The sequence below is a fragment of the Mirounga leonina genome, unplaced genomic scaffold (assembly GCF_011800145.1).
Source record: "Mirounga leonina isolate KUSES-001 unplaced genomic scaffold, KU_Mleo_1.0 Mir_82, whole genome shotgun sequence".
NCBI classification, from domain to species: domain Eukaryota; kingdom Metazoa; phylum Chordata; class Mammalia; order Carnivora; family Phocidae; genus Mirounga; species Mirounga leonina.
Genome location: NW_023270825.1, coordinates 24781899 through 24797189, shown reverse-complemented (window position 1 = coordinate 24797189; position 15291 = coordinate 24781899). Strand labels below are relative to the sequence as shown.

The following is a 15291-nucleotide window of genomic DNA, read 5'->3' as shown; positions in this document are numbered from 1 at the left end:
CAGGGCTGAGCCTGCCAGAGGGTGTGGTGCGGGTGTGGTCCTTCCTTGGAAAACATCAGACTCTTTCTAGATCGGGCAACTGGCGGGCCAGCCTGGGTGCCTGCCCCAGCTTTGGGTACCCCAGCTCTAAGATCTACCTTTCTGGGCCTGTACTTGCTGTGCTGGGGGGCTGTGGAGGGTGAGAGAGGGCAGAGTTGGGCCCGGTCTATCCTGGCGTGCCTGGAGGGAACAGGGAGAGCTGGTAAGAATTGCTTAAATGTAGGCATTTATGCCAAGTCTTCTTGGTGGGGGGCGGGGTGCCCTCACTCAAAAATAACAAGAGTGACAGTATGATTCAGTTATCTAGAACTGTGCCTCTCAGCCCCGTGAGCCTCAACAATGCTCCTTTTAAAAGTTATTTTAAAACATTGTGTAACGGGGGCACCTGGCTGGCTCAGTCGGGTCAGCGTGCCACTCTTGATCTCGAGGTTGTAAGTTCAAGCCCCACGTTGGGTGTGGGGATTACTTAAAAAAAAAAATCTAAATACATAAATAAATAATATGTTGTGTAATAATTTAACAATCCTAAAGTAAATTTGTTAAGCAGTCTACAGGCATAATATTTTTAATCAATCTAATGCCGAATGCAGTTGTATTGTAAAGAAAAAAAATAGTTCATAATAAAACAACGTGTATTTCAATATGTAAATGCGCATGCAGGACTCTAGTAGAAGACCTCTCCCCACCGCTCCACCCCCACCAGCGGCACACACACATTTCCAAACTCCCCCCAGAGATCCAACCCTAAGGACCACTGATTAGAATAATAATCGCTGGCATACAGTGAGTGCTTTCTCTGAGCCAGGCATTCTAAACTGTGTGTGTGTGTGTGTGTGCACGCACATGTGTGCACCCCCATGTGTGCATACAATCATCTAATCTTCAGGACACTCTGAGGTAGGTACTATCATTAGCCCCATTTTACAGATGAGAAACAAAGGCCCGGAGCTTGAGTTACTTGCCCAGGTTTGCACAGCCAGTGAGCAGGGGAGCTGGGATTTGAACCAGAGCCGACTGGCTTTCCTTGGGGCGGAGGCTGGGCCTGAGGGGACTGGAGCCAAGTGGGCAGCAACTGGGCCCAGCGCTCTAGCCTGCAGGGCTTTTCAACCTCAGCTCGATTCCTCTGATGGGCTGGATCTGGGTTCAAGCGAGCAAGGTAGGATCCTAGAGAAGACGAAACCTGAGCCAGGCCAGAGATGCGGGTAGGAGAGCTAGAGAAAAGCGTTCTCTGGGCAGTGTTCTCTGGGGACGGATGTGGATGACGGGGGTACAGCAGTAGGTGGGGGGTCATATGGAGGACATTTGCAAGCGGGTTTGGGTGGCCACGTGCCCAGGAAGAAGCTGCCTTCACGTCCTGCCCTGGGTGAGGACCCCTGATTAAGGTGGGGCACCTGAAAATGTCTCTACTTGAGGGTCCCATGTTGATCAGAATTCACCAGGCTTTTCCAAGCCGCCTCCACCCCCTAGGTTAGCCTGTCTTTCAGACCCTCAGATGACTCACTCCCACATGCAGAGACCCACCTCTCTGTTTTGTAATCTCCCCCCATTCTTAGCCAGCTTCCCAGCCCCACCTTCTCGGATCCTGACAGCCAGAGGCAGTCTCCTTGGGGTGGAGGGGCTCCTGACCTATAATCCTGAGAAGGCTGAGGAGTCAGGGAGACAAATGCCTTGGGCTGATCCGTAAGGAGCCCCTGGCCCTACCCTCCTCACCCCCTGGCTCCCCACTAAGCCTCTAGGGGAAGAGGGGATTCTCAGACAACCCCTTTGGCCACTGCACTTGGCTCTTGACTGGAATAATTAGAGATGGAGCCAGGAATGATGTCATGCCTCTGCAGAACACAGGATGACTTTGAGCAAGGCATTTACCTTGGCCCCAGCTCTCTCCTTTGTAAGGTGAACCAGGGTGGACTTGATAAGTTTTAACACTCCCGCACTGACATTCTGATTTGAAGATGAAAGCCCTCTGGGCAAGTCCCTGGAGAATAACAGCCATGGCTTTGCATATTCAACTCCCCCTTCCTCCAGGTGGTGCTGATGTGGCTGTCAATCATGATGCCCTCCCCCGACTTCCAGGAATGTAGGGGTCAGAAAGCAACCCAGGCCACCCGGTCAGAGGACCCTATATTGATGGTTCATTAACGGACATGCTCCCAAGCAAGTCAGTTAAGAGATTTTCCTGGAATATGAAAGACAGAAGTGATGTTTCTAGAGACTTATTAAGCTGGAAAAATGTGAATCGAAGTCTACTGGCTGTCACCTTCCTGACACAGGAAGAAAGCCCATGTGCAGAATAAAGCCAGTACAGAGTGAGACAAAGCTGAGAGCCGAGAGAGAGAGAGAGAGAGAGAGAGAAATCCCTGATGACATTGTTTGAACCCCTGGATCAAACTATGCCTGAAGGTGATGCCCAGCTATGTTAATCATTTCCCTTTTTGCTAGTCTGATTTGGAATTCTGTAACTTACAACTGAGAGAGTTCTAACTAGTATAACCTTTCAGTGGTAGGACTATGAGAGGAGGTATTGAGCACATGGAGGGGTAGAATCTGCCAGTTTATACCTCCAGCCTGGGGCAGCAAACCCCAAACCCCCTGGCATATCTCACCTGACATGAGCTTTGACAGTCTCTTAGCCTCAGCCTTGGAGGGGAGCTCTCCTAACCTAATCCATGGCCAACACCACCAGGCACAGTTTTCAAGCTCAAATTAGACAGCAGCCTTGAAAAAGGATGTCCTTGGCCCCAGGACATAGCACCCCAGGAAACAGGCCTGTGGAATCTATAATACACGGCCTCCAGCAAGGCCGGAGAGATGGGGAGCAGGGGTCCGCAGGGGTGTGGTATACGTCAGCATGGGTTCTACATTCATCCTCGACCCCATCATGGGAGGTCTGTGTTCCCTGGCCCTGGGATTACAGGAGCCTGGGGCTTAGAATAGCCCACCAGGCCAGGGTGATGCCCGGCAGGTTGGAATTATCCTTTCTACCGCCTCAAGCTGCTGACGGGGGGAACCAGCCCCAGCCACAGGGCCAAGAAGGGCCTGGGTCTTCATGTCACTGCTTGGTACACCTGCAGCATCTGGGTTCTTAGAGCCGTGTTGCACTCTGCTATAGACTGAATTGTGTCCTCCCCAAAGTCATACTCTGACACCCTAACCCCCAAAGCGACTGTATCTATAGAGAGTCTTTAGGAGGTGACGAAGGTTAAGTGAGGTCATAAGGGCAGAGTCCTGACCAATAGGCCTGATGTCCTTATAAGAAGAGGGAAAGAGAGAGCTCTCTCTCTCCAAGAACATGGAGGACACGTGAGCACACAGCTGGAGGGCAGCTGTGGGCATACCAGGAAGAGGGCCCTCACTAGACCCTGACCATGTTGGCGCCCCGATCTTGGACTTGCACCCTCCAGAACCGTGAGAACATAAATGACCTGTTGTTTAAGTCACCCTGTCCATGGGGTTTTGTTAGGATAGCCTGAGCTCACCACGACGCACTCCCCTCCACCCCCCAGGAAGGCCGCATGTGCTCCTTCCTGTAGGGGCAGGGAAATCATTCTCAGCCAGCAGTTCCCAGCTGTCACCCTGTGCCAGGTACTGTTCAAAGCCCTTGCCATGCCTTAGCTCACCGAATCCTCATAGCCACCCTGTGAAGTAGGCGGTGTTGTAGCCATTATACAGATGAGGAAACTGAGGCACAGAGAAGTTAGGGAACCAAGGTCCCACAGTAATACCGTAAAACTGAATCCCAGCCCCACAGTCCAAATCCAGCAGCCCTCCACGCTGAGAAACTGAGGAAAGGGATAAGGAAAATACTGCACACCATCACCTGTGAGAATCTGCAGCAAGGACACCCATGGCCTTTCAGCTCAGCATCTAGACGCCGTGGAATGAACTCGGGTCCCCCCCTTCACACAGTCCCTGGAAGTGACTGTCCCTGTGTGCCCTCCAAGGCTGTTTGCCGTTCAGCTGGGTGACCTTGCCTAAGTCATGTTGTGAGAAATGAGAAGTGGGAGACAAGGCTGCTCAAAACCCTTCCTGTTCATTCTCTGGTTCTCAAAACACAGAGGTTCGGGTCCCCGTGTGGGTGGTGCCGTCGGGGGAATTGTGCAGAATCGGTTCACCCAGTGTGTCCGGGTAGGGTGTGTAAGCCCAGGTCAGAGCCTGGCACGGATCCTGACTCAGCCCTGAGGAGAATAGCAAAATCTGCTCTATACCCAATCATCCCAGAGCACTGGAGTTGAGGGCCCATCCCAGGCCCTCGACCCTTCTCATCCAGCCAAACCTCATCCAACCCTAGTGACCAAGCATCGTGGTCTCACGACCTAGCCGGGCCCCCCAAAGTCCTTGTGTAACGGGGCATTGAATCCTTCCGAGGTCCATCTCCTTGTCTCCAGTGGTCCCCAGTACCCAGGACTTTGGGCTGGGGATAGTCATGGGGTTTAGCCCCCTAGGGGACTGGACTGGGACAGCAGCCCAGCAGCTTGGTCGCCTGGCTCACATGCCCCGTGGGATGCTGGAACCAAGGCTTTGGCCTGCAAGGGGCTTCTGGCATCTTCTTGTGACCACACCCAAGGCCCACCAGGTGTCGCTGTGTAGCCAGCAGGATAAGGGCTGAGGCTTTTCCCATACAGACCCTGAGGACTGGGAAGCAAAGGAAGGAGGCCTCTCCCCCTAGCAGTGGCTCTCTCCCCCCAGCCTCAAGGCCAGCAGAAGCACCCCTGTGAAGGCCAATGCCATGGTCTACAAGCTTAGGGACAGCGAAGGTCTCCATCCATGGCAGGAAATAAGGTGGAAGAACAATTCCTGGCCTGTCTGCTGAGCCTTGCTTTTTCATCCCAGCATGCCACAGGGTGGGACCAGAGGGGCCCCACCCCCTTACCATGCCCCTCTGCAGGAGCTCCGCTCAGCCTTCCTGGGGCCCTGCCCTGGGCAAGCCCTAGCCCCATCCACAGACACCGTCAGTGGGCTGAGTAGACCCACCATGCTCGCTGACCCAGGAGGCATCTCATCAGCTCCAGACGGCACAGACCCAGCCCCTCACCAGCAAAGTTGGTTCAAGGTCAGGCAGGACTAGGAGATTCACACTGGTCATTCCCAGCCTAACCTGAGCCCAGAAACCAGCAGGCACTGAACACCGGCTTCCTTCCCATCCTCCTCAGGCCCAGGGAGGGAACGCACCTGTTCTAGGCCTGAAGCCTGTGGCTCCACGCACAGGAGACCCTGGGCTTGGCAGTGGAAGGACTCTCCTCAGGCCCACCCCAACTGAGGACGGAGGAGGGCTCACCCTACAGCACCCAGAGGTCCAGGTACGGTTCTGGCCCATCTGGCGCTAGCTGGGCCCCAGGGGAGAGAGGCCAAATGAGGTGGCGCTGAGAGCCCAGCCTCCCCAGCTCCGCCGCCGAGCCCTTCTCTCGCCAACGGCCCCTCGGACGGCTCCGTCAGGCTCTTCCCCAGAGAGGAAAATCAAAAGGGGTCAAGGGGCAGAGAAAATGCAGTAGTTCAGTGAGGAGGTGCACAGCTCCATGTAGGGGATGGAAAAGGAGAGGAGAGCACGGACAGGGACACAAGAAAAGCCGGGGGTGCGAGTATAGCTTTCACGGGCGTTGGCAGAAGGGAGTGGGACCGCCGAGGGAGGAGTGGGCTCACACAGGATGTTGTGGGTTTGGTCTGGGTGATGGCTTGTCTCCCTGACGGTATCAGGGAGATGGTGGGTGCATCTCACGCCGAAGTTCCTTAGCACAAATCATCCGGTGTCTTTCCTTTATTCATCAATGCACAAATACAAATGAATCACCTGCTGGAAACTTCACGGAGCCAGGTGATATCAGGGAGACCCCAGGAAACACCCTGTTCCCACGGGCGCTCGTCACAGTCGAGCCCTCGGCAGGGACACAAGTCTTCTGACTGTGGTAATAGTGGGGAAGGTGGTGACTTGTGGTGTCACCTGGGCCAGCCTGGAGCATAACAATCCGTGGAGACAATGAAGGGAGGTGGCTAAGGGCTGGGCTCTGGAGACAAATTGCTGTGGCTGGAATCCTGGCCCTGCGACTTCCTAGATACCTCTGAACAGCACCGCCCCCTCAGCTTCCCCAGCTCGGAAACGGGGATGATGACCCTGCCGCCCCCATGGGGCTGTTGTGAAGATGAGGTGGATGGATAAATGTAACAAATTGAGGGGGGTGCCTGGCATGGAGGAAAAGCTGCATCGAGATGCCTCGCCCGGCCGATTCTCCGCTCGCAAGCTGGCCAGCAGGATTCCGGCAAGCCTGCTTCCACTCAGACGCAGTGCTGGGACCCAGAGACCATCGCCCTGGGCTTCCTTTTTTTACTGATTTACCTTGTAATCCCCAAACCTGACCAGCAGGCAACTCATGCAGAAGGTCTAGCCACCTGCCGGTGAAAATGAGGACAGGGGAACAGCCGTCCGTGCGGCTTTGTCCTGTGGCTGGGGTCGGGGGCATGGATGGAGCTGGAGTGCTGGGCAGCAGACCGATGCGTCCCAAGCAGGGAGGCTGGTGCGTGCAGAACACGAAGCTGCTGCATGTTCTCATGCCTTGGGATTGTTGACTCTTTGCAGGGCTCTTGTGGCAGTATACAAAACAGGCATTCTAGAGAGTTCCTGCAGTTAGGATCTTACATGAGGCTGTTGACATCCACACAAAGAGTTGTCTCTTTGTGCAGTTCATTTTTATTTTTGTCATTTGCTCTACTCTCTAAATCTCCACCCCCACCCCATACCACTGTGTGTCAAAACCAGCAGGAACCATGGAGCCGGCCTTGTCTTCATTTTAGGACTGAGGACCCTGAGCACGGACGGGTATTTTCCTCGGAGCTGGTACAAGCCTTGCCGAGTCTGCTGAAGCCAGGCTGGCCGCAGCGTCTCCCCAGGGGCCGGGTACTGGGCCTTCCTTAGCAACCGCCACTGAATCACAGCAGAGAGCGCTCATGGGACCGGCCCCTGGGGTGGGTGCGTTTAAAGCAGCCACACTTGAGCCTGAGCCCAGCAGAGCTGGCGAGAGGAGTGTGGGCTCCGCACTGGCATGGGGCCACCTGCCCCTCCACCTCCTCAAGAACCCGTGACAAACAACCTCACCCGGTGCCCAAGCTCTTGCCAAGCCGTGTCGCAGTAAAACCCTGGCAGACTCAGCAAGGAGTCCAACTGCAGCCCAGTGGGTGGGGAAACCAAGGCAGCCAGGGCCCAGTGTGCACAAGGTCACACATCGTGCTGGTCACCAAAGGCCAGGCGTCCGGGGCTGCATGCTGAACACTGAGCACTGGGGCCCACCCCAGCCAAGGCTCTGGGCCCCGGATGCAGGGGCGACAGACATTTCCTGAATCCCACCAGCACAGAGCCCGGAGAAGGGCCCAGCACTTCCATCCAGGAGTCCTCACGGCAGCCCCCTCTCGCCAGGGGAACAGAGGCACTGAGGCTCCCTAGAAGCCCCCTCAGGGCAGCAGGTCCACGCCAGGAATCCAGCTCTAGAGGATTCCAGCTTCCAGCTGAGTGCCTGGAACACCAGACATCAAAAACCTGGCAGGCAGAGGGAGAAGGGAAGATTAGATCATTACAGCAGAATGAAGGAAACCGAGAAACCAAGGGAGGGGAGGAGGGACGGAGGCCAAGAATGTTTCAAGGCAACCTGAAAGTGCCTTCGGATTCAAGCAGGCCCAGACACTGGCAGCTTCCCCGCACCCTGACGTCCTCGGCCTGCGCAGACCCGGCGCGGCTCCGCCCCCCTCGGGGTCAGCGCCGGTCCACACCCGCGTGTGCGGGCACTGGCCCTGGGAGCGGGAAGCATGCTGCCGTGCCGGGTGTGCGTGCACGCGTTTGGGCGCACGCACGCACGCATGTGCAGGTAGCCAGGCTAGGCGTGCAAGCCCACGGGAGTCTATGTGTGTGTTTGTGTGCCGTCTACAAACATGTTTTCACCAAGCTCAAGGAGCAGCAATCAGTCATCTCCCAGGAATCCTAGCAACAGCCGTGCCCGGGAAGGGCTTCTGCCAGCTGGAGCAGCGGTGAGTCAGCAAAGAGGCTGCTGCGGGAGGAGGCGGGCTCTTGCCCTCGAGCCTGGCCTGGCTGCCTCGCCTGGGTCACTGCTTTGGCACTGTGTCCGAGCACGCATTCCTGGAACTGGCCAGCTCGGCGGCCAGAGGGTTTTTCCCTCCTCCTCGCTCTCCCTCTCCCATCCTGTCGCCCTGGCCCTCCCCACACCCGCTCTCCCCCCCCCCCCCTTTCTTGCTGCAAAACCAAAACACCGCATTCACGAGTTCCGGAGCTCCAGCCAAATGGCAGGAGCATGGGATGGGACGCAGGGCTGCCTGGGCCTGAGCGGGCCAAGGTCTAGGCCAGACAGCAGAGAGGGCCCTGCTGGGGACTGCTGAGCGCTACTGAACTCCCCTGGGGCAAAAGTGCCATCGCCTGGGTCTCCAGGGAACCCAAGTTCAAGGGGGTGGCTCGCAGAGCATTGGACTGTGCCTGCCTTTGTCCCACTGGCAGAGCCCCAGGTTGCTGACACACACGACCGGGCCCGAGGGGGATCGGAGGAACAGAGGATTATTAATCCTGGTTCTATTACCTGAGTGCTTACTTTATCTTCACAGCACCCCTTGGGGCGATAGAATTATCCCCTCTTACAGATGGGGACATGGAGGTGAGACAGGTGAAGGGGTCTGGCCCAAGGTCACACAGCTATTAGCAATGGAGCTAGATGGAATCACACCAGGCTAGAGCTGCCTGGGGGCTTGAACCTCAGACCACACAGCCCTTCTTCCTGAGCCGCACTTGTGAGGTGCGCGCCAGGTCCACCGCACCTAGAAAAAAAATAAATACAATAAAAAACAAGAAGGGCCAGCACTGTCCGCTCTCCCTCTCCCTTCCTGCGAGCCAACAGATCTGGGTGAAGAGCAATCTGCCATCTCAGCAGCCGCGAGGCAGGGGCAGTAACAGCCTGGCCCAGCCCGAATCCCTGGCCTCTTTACTGGAGGCAGGAAATGAATAAAAGCTAAATGAGTTTGAAAATGCCAGGAGGCAGTGTTTACCCCCTTCCCCTCCCCCTCCCCCTGGCAAGGACCGTGTATAGTTACAGTTTAATCTTGGAAATGCCAGACAGCTGTTCCCCGTTGCTAAGAGACTGGCCCACATTATGCAGATGTCAGGGACCTCAAATGTCTGCCGGAAATTACAGATCATGTTGGAGGAGCAGAGGGGCCTTCTCTCCGCTGGGGAAGCGCAGCGGGAGACCTGGGGAGGGGGGATGGCAGAAATAAGGGGCCCACCCCTTCCCGGGTCCCCCCTCGGTGGCTCTGGAGCCTTCACTGGGCTGGCTCTGCCGCCTGGCTCCCTCCTTCCTGCAGCTCCCACCCCACATCCGGGCCTGCTTCCTTTGACAACTGTGCTGAAGCCCATCTCCACCCTCCCCCTCCAGTTTTCCTTCTGGGGCATCTTGCTTCAGTCCAGTGTCCTTCTGTCTGTCTTACAATCTTTCCTGCCTCTGGGACTGAGCTGGGGGGAGTTGACCCCACCCTAGAACGATGGGATCCCACTCCTTGAGCCCCCCTCACCTGGGGCGGAAAATGGAAACACGCATGCACACACACACCCTCCCTGACATCCCCCTCCTACTGCTGCCACCCAAACCCAAGTGAGGGCCGCCATGGCAACCACAGGCTACCAAAGCTGCTGCATCCCCTGGTCCCTGGGGAAAGGGACGACCGTGGGGGGGGGGGGGGGGAGGGGGGGGGGGGGGGGGCTTGAGAGGGGGGGGGGAAGTCCTTGTCTAACGTGGCGCCTGACTGAAGGGCATGGGAGAATCCACCAGGGCCCTGGGGCAGGCAAGAAGCAGGCACAGCTCCTCACTCAGGCTGGCGAGGGCATGAAGAGGCTGCCAGGTGGTGCCAAGGGAGGGATCGGCATCCACAGCATCTGCAGGACGCCCCCTGGGTATTGTGGGGGTGGGGGTGGACTGAGGCCTGGGTACGGAGTGGGTGCCGAGTGCCTGCTACTTCCCTGAGAGCCACAAGGTACCTTGAGGGCAGAAGCTCCATGTTACCGCCCATGCATCCAGATGATGTCCTCTGTCCCTGCTGCCAACTGTGTCACCTTAGCTTCCTCCAGCCAGATAAAATAAAGCCAGTGAACCTTATGTGCCATGGAAGGTGGCTGTGAAGATAGGAATGGGGTGTGTGTGTGTGTGTTTACCCAAATGTGAAAGCATTTTAGAAAGAGGTTCATGGGAGCCCCATGAAAGCAGGGCCTTATGAGCACCCATCTGGCCTTCCCTGGAGATGCCCGTGAGGCTGGTAAGAGAGGAACACTATTTACACAGTTCTTTCCAGGCACCTAGGTCTTCATCCCTACAGATGGATATCACCCTCAAGGAGTGCCTCACTGGCTCTGCGTCCTGGCTCCTCTGGTCAGCTTCTCATCCCGCACATTCCTACAGCCAACAGTAATGTTGGATGGGGAAACTGAGGCACAAACACTTCTGAGACCTGCCCAAACCATCACAGACATTAGCTTCTCCGTGGGCCCTCAGAGCTACCAATCCCCTACCAGTCCTCTCCAGGCCCCAGCAGGGCCATGACCTCTGTCCCCACCAGTTAGATGCCAAGACTCCTCCTCCTCCTCTTGTTAGCTACATGAGCTGGGCCTCCTTAGCTCTCATTGCCCTTCTGGAAAATGGAAACAGATAATAGTACAGACCTCTCAAGGGTGCTGTGAGGATTGAGTGGGATAAAGTACAACCTGCTTAGTTCCTGCTAAGCTCTCAATACACTTTTATTAAGGTGGAGCCATTCCTGGGCCCTGCCTCCTTAGAAAGGTACCAGGCTTCAGCAGTGAAAGAAAGGGGATTTCCTTGGGCTATATATACACCCGCTCCCACCCTACCCCAGCCTCCCAGCACAGTGGCTGGTTTCCACCTCTTTGGAAGTTTCTAGAAAGGTTGTCCAGGACAGCGCACCTGGGAGAACTCTGAGGGCAGGCACCAGCCAACAAGACCTGGGAGGTGGGGGTTTCATGGGGCCTCAGAGAAGATGCTGTACCAGAGAAGGGGGTGTGTGGTGGAGGACGTGCCCCCTTCCCCGTGGAAACTGCTGAGCCAGGCAAGATTTGGCGGGCAGGAGCCACGGAGACTGAGTCATGGCTGGCTCCCGGCTCATTCAGTCTTTGCGGCCCTCTAAGGCCTTCGCTTGGCAGGAGGGAGGACGAGGCAGCTGCTCAGCCCTGTCTTTGTTCCTCGTTCTCTCTCCCTCAGCCTCTCCCACCCTGCCATTTCCTCTCCCCTGCTCGCTCTCCCTCATTCACTTTCTTGGTCTCCTCCTTTCTCTCATTCTCCCACCGACCTCAGTTCCCTCCCCCTTTCATCCTGCCCTTGAAGCGTATTTCTTGCTTTCTCATCCTTTCTTCTCCCTCAGAGCTCAGAATCACACTTGGCAGTCTCCCCTCCCACCTCCCTCCCCTCCCCTCCCTAGTGTCCTTCCCTCCCCCCTCCATTCCCTCCCTCCCGTCTCTCCTTCCTCCGCCCCTTCTCTTCCACCTCCCCCAACCTCTCTGTCTCCTCTTCACCTGAAGGAGACACTTAAAGTCCCCAGACTGACAAAGCCAGGTCAAGGTCATCTACAGAGCAAGCCCTCACCAGCCCTGGTCTGGAAGACTGGGGACCAGAGACCAAGGTCAGAGCTGAGCAGAAAATCAGAATGAGTTGGGGAGAGTTTGTTTCTGAGTCTAGACAACCCCTACCAGCACTGGCGCTGGCTCCCTATCTGGAGATCTCCTATGCCAGGCCACCTGCTTCCAGCTCCTTCCTGCCTAAGCTCCCAATGCAGCAGGGACTGTCAGAGTCCTGACCCTCCCTGGTTCCGCTTACCTCCTTACTCTCTGCCCTGGTGCAGGTAGGCCAGGTGAGAAAGGCAAGAAAGAAATCAGAAGCAATAATAAACTGCTTTCAATTAGAAGGAAAGTGGCTGGGGGAGGATTGTTCCACAGATGAGGTGCACATTGTGGTAAAAAACAAAGTGCAAGGCTTTGAAACCGGACAGGGTGAACTTGAATCTTGACTCCGTTTCTTATTAGCCAATGAACTTGAGCAAGACACTCACTGCACTTCAGAGTCCACTTCTGTGGAGTGGGGATAATAAGAAGAGCACCTCCCTGCCAGGGCTGTTGCAAGAACGCAATGAAAAAGTGCACAGGAAGTGCCTGGCATGGTGGCTGCTCCTAATCCCTAGTTCCTCCCTCCTTAGAGAAAGGAAGGCTTCCTGGAGGAGATGGAGCTCGTTCTGGGTGTGGAAGGGTAGATAATAATAGTAATCATATTTCTGTTTTTGTTGATACCAGGCGCTACGCTAAGCACTTTGAATGTATCGTCTCTTTCAATCCCCAACGACCCTATGAGGCAGTTATTTTCTTATCCCTGTTTCACGGAAGAAGCAGTTGAGGCTCAGCAAAGCTAGGCAATTTACCCCAGGTCACACAGCAAAGTGGACAAGCAAAATTCTCATCTCCTCTTCTCTCAGTTGGGGTGGGGGCGGAGGTGGGGGACATAGCAAGAGTGACAGCACACAAGACCAAACACAGAGCCTAAATCAGGCAAGAGCAGGGGGACAGCAAGGGTCTGGCTGTGGCTACGGGGAAATTCTGACCGAGCCCAATGCAAACCCAGCTCTCAACCCCCGGTCAGACTTGGAGCTTTCCTGTTTCCTAGGTCAGCCTGCCTGAACTCTTGCTGTTGAATCACGGTGGGGAGAAGAGGGGTGGGGTCCAGTTTCCCATCTCTGGAGCACCATGTCCCCGAGGTTCCCCCTCCTTCCCCCCCACACACCCTATAATCCAGATAATCCCTGCGGTAACATCCTGACCCCCGGATGGTAAAAATCATCTCTCTTGGTTTTTTGCCACTCTCTGTTGTATAACAGGGATAATCGCTCCTTCTCTGGGGAATCCGGACAGGGCCTGCGGGGGGCAGTAGCCCGTAATCACCAACAGGCGTGGGATAGAGGGCATGACGACGACAGGAGGAGGGTCTCTTTTGGGAAAGAAGGGCAGCGAGGCCTTGAAATAGATGGTTTCTGGTGGAAAGAGGTGAGCTAGGGGGACGGTAGCCAAACAGGTGGAGTTGCCCCACCTATGTATCCCGGCCCCAGCACCCTTCCCCCAGCCATCTCAGATTACACCCAGTACTGCTCTCAAAAAGAACTCCGCAGTTTCCATGGCAACTCACCCACGTGGTCTCTGCCTTGGAGGCTGAAGTGGGGAGCGGTGAAGGGCAGCTGACAGGAGGCGCGAGGCTCAGCTCCCACAAGGTGAGGGCAGAGTCCCACCCTCCTGCCATCCGCCCTGTCCTCCAGGCCCCCCGGCTGAGGCTTCAGCAAAGCTGCCGAGGAAAGAGGAGATGGAGCTCCAGGACAAACAGGCAGCGAGGTCACTTCCCCCCAGTGTGCCCTTGGCCATGGGCCCTGGGGCAGCATCCTGTCCCACCTCTGGGCTCTTCAAGGAGAGGCCAGGGCAGGGCCTGAGCAGAAACATGCCTTTGGTTGTATCTCATCTTCCATTCCTTTGAAAGGGGGTTGGCATTCTGTTCCGGGTCCAGGGTTTGAAATCTTTCTTGTTCGGCTGCGGTGAGCTGTGTTACCTTGGGAGAGGGGCTCAGCCTCTCTGAGACTGTGTCCTCGTCTTTACAAGGAGGACCGACGCAGCTGCATCTCAGCTTAGTCAGAGGGGAGCAAGTGAGATCACATTGGGGAAAATGCTTTGTGAAAGAAGAAGCATCAAAGAGAGAAAAACGGAGATTTTTCTGGCGAGATGGGAGGCAACTCAAAGCCCACCATTGCCCCCCTATCTGGCCAGGGGCCCAGCTCTACTGCACGGAACCTTGAAGTTCAGAACTCTGTGTTTATTAAAACCCTGATTTGTTAAGCCCTCACCTTTCTGTATTAACTGTGTCTTGATTGATCTCCCCTGAATTGGACCCCAAGAAAAAGCACCTCCTTCTGGCCAAATACCTCATCTAGAACCAAGTGCCCTGGGAAGGTGACTTGTGGTCCCAGCACTGCACTGATGTCAGGTGGCCAGGGCTTTCCCTGGAGAAGACAGAAGACAGCACAGCTTTCTGGGCGTTTCCCCTCATTTCCCCCCTCTTCCGTCTTTATGTCTTTACACTGGGAAGCTCCCTCGTGGTCTCTGGCTGGCAATTTCTCTTCAGCCCTGCTGATGGGGACTCGTCTGAGCTTGGTCCCCTGAGAGGCAGCCAAAACCCTGAGAAGCCGAGCTTAGCAGAGGGGTGGGGTAGAGGGAGAAGAAGAGGCCGAGGTGCCCACGGCAAACACACCTCCAGCTAAAGGGGCTTGCACCTGGCCCTGGCCTCTCTCTTCCTTACCAGTCTCCGTGCACTGGCTGGTGAAGAACCCACAGGCTTTGCTCAGCCACCCCCCCCCACCCCGCCGTAGTCCCTTCCCTTCTCCCAAGAGCCCCTGGGGGTCCCTGAGCCTCTCCCTCCTGCGCTGGGAACTTGAGTGAGCTGCCCACCTCCCTCCGAAAGCCTCCCTCCCTCATCCATCAAGTGGGGGTGATTCTGGAGGCCCCCTTGGCTCTAAAACACTGACTCGGCACTTCTCAGCAGGCAGAAGCGCCTGGCCGCGCAGCATCCTCCCCCACAGCCCAGCCCCCTCCTTCTCTTTGTCATCTCACTCAGCAGTGCCCCCAATCCCAGAGAGGGTGGCTTTCATTATTTTTTCTTTATTTTTATCAAAGGGTATTTTTTGTCAAAAATTGTGTCTCCCCTGAGACAGCACAGCCTTTGAGCAGGCTCCCCTTGTTTCCATGGCAACAGCAGCTGGCTCACATGTGTGGTTGCTATGGAAACAAGGCTGGTTCTCCTCCCCTCCCTCCCCTCCTCTCTCACTTTCCCTTCCTCCCTCACCACCTCACTACCCCCTCCTTCTCCTTCGCCCCACTTGAGATGCAAGAAAGGGCAATGGGTGGTCCCCTGCACTGTGGGAGCAAACTGGGGCCTGGCTCCCCCACCCCGGCTAGGTAGGAGCCATGCGGGCAGACCCCCGTGACTGGCCAGGGGCCCTTCCTTCCACATTCCATATACTGCGGTGCGGCTGGTCTGGTCCAGGGTGTGGGGTGCAGGCTGACTTCAGCGCTCCAGACAAGGATCCAAAGGAATCCTGCCTCTGGCAAGAGGGGGGGGGGCTGTCTTCTCGCCTGCCTGGCACAAAGCCCACCCCAGCCGTGTGCCCAGCACCTTCCAGTTGCAG

The 15291-nt window shown here is 56.2% G+C and overlaps 1 long non-coding RNA gene across 2 annotated transcripts; it reads right to left on the bottom strand.

Annotated features, from left to right (window-relative positions):
* Positions 1-5722: 5722 nt before the first annotated feature.
* On the bottom strand, positions 5723-13906 carry LOC118002290. 2 transcript variants are annotated; one of them, XR_004677007.1, is made up of 5 exons: positions 13251-13906; positions 10055-10189; positions 9191-9271; positions 8607-8841; positions 5723-7561 (listed from the first exon to the last, which is right to left on the bottom strand). It is a non-coding gene; the product is annotated as an uncharacterized LOC118002290 (long non-coding RNA). The 2 variants fall into 2 exon arrangements; XR_004677008.1 differs by lacking the exon at positions 9191-9271.
* Between the last annotated feature and the right edge of the window lie 1385 nt (positions 13907-15291).